We start from the raw sequence: 8,332 nt of genomic DNA, 5'->3' as shown, positions 1-8,332 counted from the left end.
TTTGCCGAATTTCTTTTGTATGAAAAACCATTGTAATCATGGTATAAAATTAACAAGGAAAGTTTCACCTCTGTGACAGAGAAGAGGCAAGTCATGAGTTTTAAAGCACTATTAGCTATGACAGGACCCTTGTTAAAAATAAGGTTCCTAAACTAGTGAGTTCTAAAACGACTCCAGCATCTGCCCCCTTCTCAGCCCCTCTGTCCTTTTCTCTGCCTCAGTAGGTTCCCGCAGGTACGAGTCCTAGGATTTAAGGTTAGGTTAGGGCACTGACTGGCAAGCAGAAGAAGAGCTTTTCGAAAACCCCCAGGGGCAAACCCTCCGTGGTTTACTTCCTGTTTGTGGCTGCAGGAACCATCTGATGTATGAACCAATCAAATTTAAGTCGATGTGCATTTATGTTGGGCCAAAAGAAGAAAGATGACAGGACTGGATATAATACAATGTTATCAAACTCTTCTGCTTCACAGATGCTTGAGAATTCTACTCAGCTTTACTACACCTGATTCTTCATCCAATTCAAGATAACATATGTTAAAAAAGCACATTTTGACTCTAGGTAACAATTTTGATGAAAAAAAAAAAGCCCCTGTATGTTAACCACTGAAAAGCTGCCTGAGTCTTTGCATCAGTGTAGACTTTCGGTTTACCAAGCGATTTTTTTTTTCATTAATTAACGGAAAAAAAAGAAATTAACCCAACATTTAGAAATCATACCATTCTACATATGCAATCAGTAATTCTTAACATCATCACATAGATGCATGATCATCATTTCTTAGTACATTTGCATCGGTTTAGAGGAACTAGCAACACAACAGAAAAAGATATAGAATGTTAATATAGAGAAAAGAAAAGTAATAATAATAGTAAAAACAAAACAAAACAAAAAAAACCTATAGCTCATATGCAGCTTCATTCAGTGTTTTAACATGATTACATTACAATTAGGTATTATTGTGCTGTCCATTTTTGAGTTTTTGTATCTAGTCCTGTTGCACAGTCTGTATCCCTTCAGCTCCAATTACCCATTATCTTACCCTGTTTCTAACTTCTGCTGGTCTCTGTTACCAATGACATATTCCAAGTTTATTCTCGAATGTCCGTTCACATCAGTGGGACCATACAGTATTTGTCCTTTAGTTTTTGGCTGGACTCACTCAGCATAATGTTCTCTAGGTCCATCCATGTTATTACATGCTTCATAAGTTTATCCTGTCTTAAAGCTGCATAATATTCCATCGTATGTATATACCACAGTTTGTTTAGCCATTCTTCTGTTGATGGACGTTTTGGCTGTTTCCATCTCTTTGCAATTGTAAATAACGCTGCTATAAACATTGGTGTGCAAATGTCCGTTTGTGTCTTTGCCCTTAAGTCCTTTGAGTAGATACCCAGCAATGGTATTGCTGGGTCGTATGGCAATTCTATATTCAGCTTTTTGAGGAACCGCCAAACTGCCTTCCACAGTGGTTGCACCATTTGACATTCCCACCAACAGTGGATAAGTGTGCCTCTTTCTCCGCATCCTCTCCAGCACTTGTCATTTTCTGTTTTGTTGATAATGGCCATTCTGGTGGGTGTGAGATGATATCTCATTGTGGTTTTGATTTGCATTTCTCTAATGGCCAGGGACATTGAGCATCTCTTCATGTGCCTCTTGCCATCCGTATTTTCTCTTCTGGTAGGTGTCTGTTCAAGTCTTTTTCCCATTTTGTAATTGGGTTGGCTCTTTTTGTTGTTGAGTTGAACAATCTGTTTATAAATTCTGGATACTAGACCTTTATCTGATATGTCATTTCCAAATATTATCTCCCATTGTGTAGGCTGTCTTTCTATTTTCTTGATGAAGTTCTTTGATGCACAAAAGTGTTTAATTTTGAGGAGCTCCCATTTATTTATTTCCTTCTTCAGTGCTCTTGCTTTAGGTTTAAGGTCCATAAAACCGCCTCCAATTGTAAGTTTCATAAGATATCTCCCTACATTTTCCTCTAACTGTTTTATTGTCTTAGACCTAATGTTTAGATCTTTGATCCATTTTGAGTTAACTTTTGTATAAGGTGTGAGATATGGGTCTTCTTTCATTCTTTTGCATATGGATATCCAGTTCTCTAGGCACCATTTATTGAAGAGACTGTTCTGTCCCAGGTGAGTTGGCTTGACTGCCTTATCAAAGATCAAATGTCCATAGATGAGAGGGTCTATATCTGAGCACTCTATTCGATTCCATTGGTCGATATATCTATCTTTATGCCAATACCATGCTGTTTTGACCACTGTGGCTTCATAATATGCCTTAAAGTCCGGCAGTGCGAGACCTCCAGCTTCGTTTTTTTTCCTCAAGATGTTTTTAGCAATTCGGGGCACCCTGCCCTTCCAGATAAATTTGCTTATTGGTTTTTCTATTTCTGAAAAATAAGTTGTTGGGATTTTGATTGGTATTGCATTGAATCTGTAGATCAATTTAGGTAGGATTGACATTTTAACTATATTTAGTCTTCCAATCCATGAACACGGTATGCCCTTCCATCTATTTAGGTCTTCTGTGATTTCTTTTAGCAGTTTTTTGTAGTTTTCCTTATATAGGTTTTTTGTCTCTTTAGTTAAATTTATTCCTAGGTATTTTATTCTTTTAGTTGCAATTGTAAATGAGATTCGTTTCTTGATTTCCCCCTCAGCTTGTTCATTACTAGTGTATAGAAATGCTACAGATTTTTGAATGTTGATCTTGTAACCTGCTACTTTGCTGTACTCATTTATTAGCTCTAGTAGTTTTGTTGTGGATTTTTCCGGGTTTTTGACGTATAGTATCATATCGTCTGCAAACAGTGATAGTTTTACTTCTTCCTTTCCAATTTTGATGCCTTGTATTTCTATTTCTTGTCTAATTGCTCTGGCTAGAACCTCCGACACGATGTTGAATAATAGTGGTGATAGTGGACATCCTTGTCTTGTTCCTGATCTTAGGGGGAAAGTTTTCAATTTTTCCCCATTGAGGATGATATTAGCTGTGGGTTTTTCATAAATTCCCTCTATCATTTTAAGGAAGTTCCGTTGTATTCCTATCTTTTGAAGTGTTTTCAACAGGAAAGGATGTTGAATCTTGTCAAATGCCTTCTCTGCATTAATTGAGATGATCATGTGATTTTTCTGCTTTGATTTGTTGATATGGTGTATTACATTAATTGATTTTCTTATGTTGAACCATCCTTGCATACCTGGGATGAATCCTACTTGGTCATGATGTATAATTCTTTTAATGTGTTGTTGGATACGATTTGCTAGAATTTTATTGAGGATTTTTGCATCTATATTCATTAGAGAGATTGGTCTGTAGTTTTCTTTTTTTGTAATATCTTTGCCTGGTTTTGGTATGAGGGTGATGTTAGCTTCATAGAATGAATTAGGTAGTTTTCCCTTCACTTCGATTTTTTTGAAGAGTTTGAGGAGAGTTGGTACAAATTCTTTCTGGAATGTTTGATAGAATTCACATGTGAAGCTGTCTGGTCCTGGACTTTTCTTTTTAGGGAGCTTTTGAATGACTAATTCAGTTTCTCTACTTGTGATTGGTTTGTTGAGGTCATCTATTTCTTCTTGAGTCAAAGTTAGTTGTTCATGTCTTTCCAGGAACCCGTCCATTTCATCTAAATTGTTGTATTTATTAGCGTAAAGTTGTTCATAATATTCTGTTATTACCTCCTTTATTTCTGTGAGGTCAGTAGTTATGTCTCCTCTTCCATTTCTGATCTTATTTATTTGCATCCTCTCTCTTCTTCTTTTTGTCAATCTTGCTAAGGGCCCATCAATCTTATTGATTTTCTCATAGAACCAATTTCTGGTCTTATTGATTTTCTCTATTGTTTTCATGTTTTCAATTTCATTTATTTCTGCTCTAATCTTTGTTATTTCTTTCCTTTTCCTTGCTTTGGGATTAGTTTGCTGTTCTTTCTCCAGTTCTTCCAAGTGGACAGTTAATTCCTGCATTTTTGCCTTTTCTTCTTTTCTGATAAAGGCATTTAGGGCAATAAATTTCCCTCTTAGCACTGCCTTTGCTGCGTCCCATAAGTTTTGATATGTTGTGTTTTCATTTTCATTCACCTCGTGGTATTTACTAATTTCTCTTGCAATTTCTTCTTTGACCCACTCGTTGTTTAAGAGTGTGTTGTTGAGCCTCCACGTATTTGTGAATTTTTTGGCATTCCACCTATTATTGATTTCCAACTTCATTTCTTTATGATCCGAGAAAGTGTTGTGTATGATTTCAATCTTTTTAAATTTTTTAAGACTTGCTTTGTGACCCAGCATATGGTCTATCTTTGAGAATGATCCATGAGCATTTGAGAAAAAGGTGTATCCTGCTGTTGTGGGATGTAATGTCCTATAAATGTCTGTTAAGTCTAGCTCATTTATAGTAATATTCAGATTCTCTATTTCTTTATTGATCCTCTGTCTAGATGTTCTGTCCATTGATGAGAGTGGTGAATTGAAGTCTCCAACTATTATGGTATATGAGTCTATTTCCCTTTTCAGTGTTTGCCCTGTATTCCTCACGTATTTTGGGGCATTCTGGTTCGGTGAGTAAATATTTATGACTGTTATGTCTTCTTGTTTAATTGTTCCTTTTATTAGTAGATAGTGTCCTTCTCTGTCTCTTTTAACTGTTTTACATTTGAAGTCTAATTTGTTGGATATTAGTATAGCCACTCCTGCTCTTTTCTGGTTGTTATTTGCATGAAATATCTTTTCCCAACCTTTCACTTTCAACCTATGTTTATCTTTGGGTCTAAGATGTGTTTCCTGTAGACAGCATATAGAAGGATCCTGTTTTTTAATCCATTCTGCCAGTCTATGTCTTTTGATTGGGGAATTCAGTCCATTAACATTTAGTGTTATTACTGTTTGGATAATATTTTCCCCTACCATTTTGCCTTTTGTATTATATATATCATATCTGACTTTCCTTCTTTCTACACTCTTCTCCATACCTCTCTCTTCTGTCTTTTCATATCTGACTCTAGTGCTCCCTTTAGTATTTCTTGCAGAACTGGTCTCTTGGTCACAAATTCTCTCAGTGACTTTTTGTCTGAGAATGTTTTAATTTCTCCCTCATTTTTGAAGGACAATTTTGCTGGATATAGAAGTCTTGGTTGGCAGTTTTTCTCTTTTAGTAATTTAAATATATCATCCCACTGTCTTCTAGCTTCCATGGTTTCTGCTGAGAAATCTACACATAGTCTTATTGGGTTTCCCTTGTATGTGATGGATTGTTTTTCTCTTGCTGCTTTCAAGATCCTCTCTTTCTCTTTGACCTCTGACATTCTAACTAGTAAGTGTCTTGGAGAACGCCTATTTGGGTCTAATCTCTTTGGGGTGCGCTGCACTTCTTGGATCTGTAATTTTAGTTCTTTCATAAGAGTTGGGAAATTTTCAGTGATAATTTCTTCCATTAGTTTTTCTCCTCCTTTTCCCTTCTCTTCTCCTTCTGGGACACCCACAACACGTATATTTTTGCGGTTCGTATTGTCCTTGAGTTCCCTGATCCCCTCTTCAAATTTTTCCATTCTTTTCCCGATAGTTTCTGTTTCTTTTTGGAATTCAGATGTTCCATCCTCCAAATCACTAATTCTATCTTCTGTCTCTTTAAATCTATCATTGTAGGTATCCATTGTTTTTTCCATCTTTTCTACTTTATCCTTCACTTCCATAAGCTCTGTGATTTGTTTTTTCAGTTTTTCTATTTCTTCTTTTTGTTCAGCCCATGTCTTCTTCATGTCCTCCCTCAATTTATTGATTTGGTTTTTGAAGAGTTTTTCCATTTCTGTTCGTATATTCAGCATTAGTTGTTTCAGCTCCTGTATCTCATTTGAACTATTGGTTTGTTCCTTTGACTGGGCCATATTTTCAATTTTCTGAGCGTGATCCGTTATCTTCTGCTGGCGTCTGGGCATTTAGTCAGATTTCCCTGGGTGTTGGACCCAACAGGTTGAAAGATTTTTCTGTGAAATCTCTGGGTTCTGTTTTTCTTATCCTGCCCAGTAGGTGGTGCTCGTGGCACACGTTTGTCTGCGGGTCCCACCAGTAAAAGGTGCTGTGGGTCCTTTAACTTTGGAAAACTCTCGCCATGTGGGAGATTTGCCAGCCGAAGCGGCTTGAAAGAGTGCCAGCCGGCCTGGGGGTCCAAACGTGGGGAGGGTCGCCGGCCGCCGCAGCCCAGGAGAGTGCCCGACCGAGTTTCCTAGTCAGCCCGGGGCGCCAAGCATGGCGGGAGGGCGCCAGCTGCCGCAGCCCGGGAGAGTGCACCGTTCCCCGCCGGACCGGGGAGTCACATTTTTGGAAGGGACCCCCCCTGTCACCGTTCTCCGCGGTCTGGGGATTTCCATCCCAACTCTCTCAGTTAGCCCAGAGGCCTCACGTGGTGGGGGCGCCAGCTGCTGCGGCCCGAGGGTACCACCTGCCCAATTCTGCCAGCTGGCCTGGGAAGGAGGAAGGGAGGGACTCCGGCCGCTTGCCGTCCCGCCCGGGAAAGCCCGCGCCCCTCGGCGATCTCACTGGAGCTGGTTCTCCCAGACAGTCAGCCATTCCAGGATGGGGTACGCCATCCCTTTGATCTCCGTCGTGGCTCCGGGAGCTGCTCTGTATCATCTCCACTCCCCCAGCAGGTGTTCTGGAAGAGGAAAGGTGAGGGTTGCAAGGCTGTGAAGGACGGTGGCAGAGGAGCTGGTGAAGGCGGAAGAGGGCACGGTGGTGGTTGGAGAGCCACTGGAGCAGGAGGAGAAAGTGAAGGATAAGATGGCGGATGGAGCTCCGCCAGAGCAGAAGGGGAAAGAGAAGGGCAAGATGGCGGCGGGAGCGCTGCCGGCGGACAAGGGGGAAGAGGAGGGCTGGCTGGCTGGCAGCGGGAGCGCCGCTGGCGGAGAAAGAGAGCCCAAGCAATTTTAACACGTGCACTCATGTGGCCCTTGGTGTCACAGTGGTTTGATGGATTGTCTGCTTTGGGGACCTACCCTGAGGGCATTTGGAATAGGGGTTGGCAAACCACAGTCCCAAGGCCAAGTCCTGAATGGCCCATGAACTGTGATTGGTTTTCCATTTTTAAAGGATAGTAAAGAAACAAATACAACCCCACCCCCACCCCAAAAGAGCAGACAAGGACATATGACAGGTGGTGGCCCATAAAGGCAAAAATACTCTCTGGCCCCTTATGGAAAAAGCTTGCCAGCATCTGATTTAGGACGTCATTTCTTTGAAAAGATGTTCTGAGTTCCAGCAAGTGAACTTATAAATTAATATTCAGATACCACATGTTTCTACGTCGGACTGCCTATATTTGGATAGGATTTACTCATGCAGTAATGTGGGAAAATTGATACGGGATTATAAACAGTGTTGTGTATTAGCCCATTCGTGTGTGTAAAGTGAGGCTATGCAAATCCATGTTACACAGATGTAGAAAGTTTCTTGAAGGAAAACCAAGAAACCACTACCTTTGGGAAGGGCTCCATTGGGGCTCTGGGGAAGGAGACTTTTGACTTTTTTTCCTAATCAAAAGCACACATTATTTTTATATGGGAACATAAGGAAAGCAAAATGTCCAGTACTCAAACTGGAATGGACATATGTTAGTGTAGTTTAAGAAATAACAGCTATATTTATATAGCTAAATATACATGTATAATCCACCCACCCCCTCTCCCCTCCCCAAATCTAGTGGTGGTTAGAGACATTTTTGCTTTTTCCTGGAGCATCCTATGCAGATCCCAAATCAAAACCCACCCAGGCCTTGTCCATGATGATGGGTGTGAGTGTGTCTGTCTGTCTTCCTCCTGGGCCTGAGGGGTCTCTGCAAACCCAAAACCAGACCAGAGCAGGGTCGGCTCAGGGCCCCCTGACCTTCCTTGCCCCCAGCTGAGGGGACAGGGAGAGCATTATTGTGGCTGGGTGGCGGAAGGTCTGAATTCTTTTATGATTACCTTGTCTCCCCAACTTCACTGAGGGTTTCCTCCAAGGAACTTGGCAGCCTCAGACATGGGGTCAGCCCCAGGAACATGGGGTGCTGAGGAGGTGAAGGTGGCCTGGGATGGGACCCGGATCGGAGCCTCTGTCAGTATAAAGAGTTTCCTAAATTCAAGGATCCCACACCTGCGACCCAGATCCATTTGCATTTGGGCTTCGAGCAGCTGTGGAGGGTCTGGATCAAAGCGGGGACACCCACAGAGGGTGTCGCATTTCTGATTTCTAAGTGGCCCTCAGGCTTCCCAGGAGAGACAGTGGTCATAAACCTTGAATGACATGCGTCTACACAGAGGTTCCTGCTTGACACATATGTCCTGGG

The sequence above is a fragment of the Tamandua tetradactyla genome, chromosome 2 (genome assembly GCF_023851605.1).
Source record: "Tamandua tetradactyla isolate mTamTet1 chromosome 2, mTamTet1.pri, whole genome shotgun sequence".
Lineage (NCBI taxonomy): Eukaryota > Metazoa > Chordata > Mammalia > Pilosa > Myrmecophagidae > Tamandua > Tamandua tetradactyla.
This window is presented reverse-complemented; position numbering follows the sequence as displayed.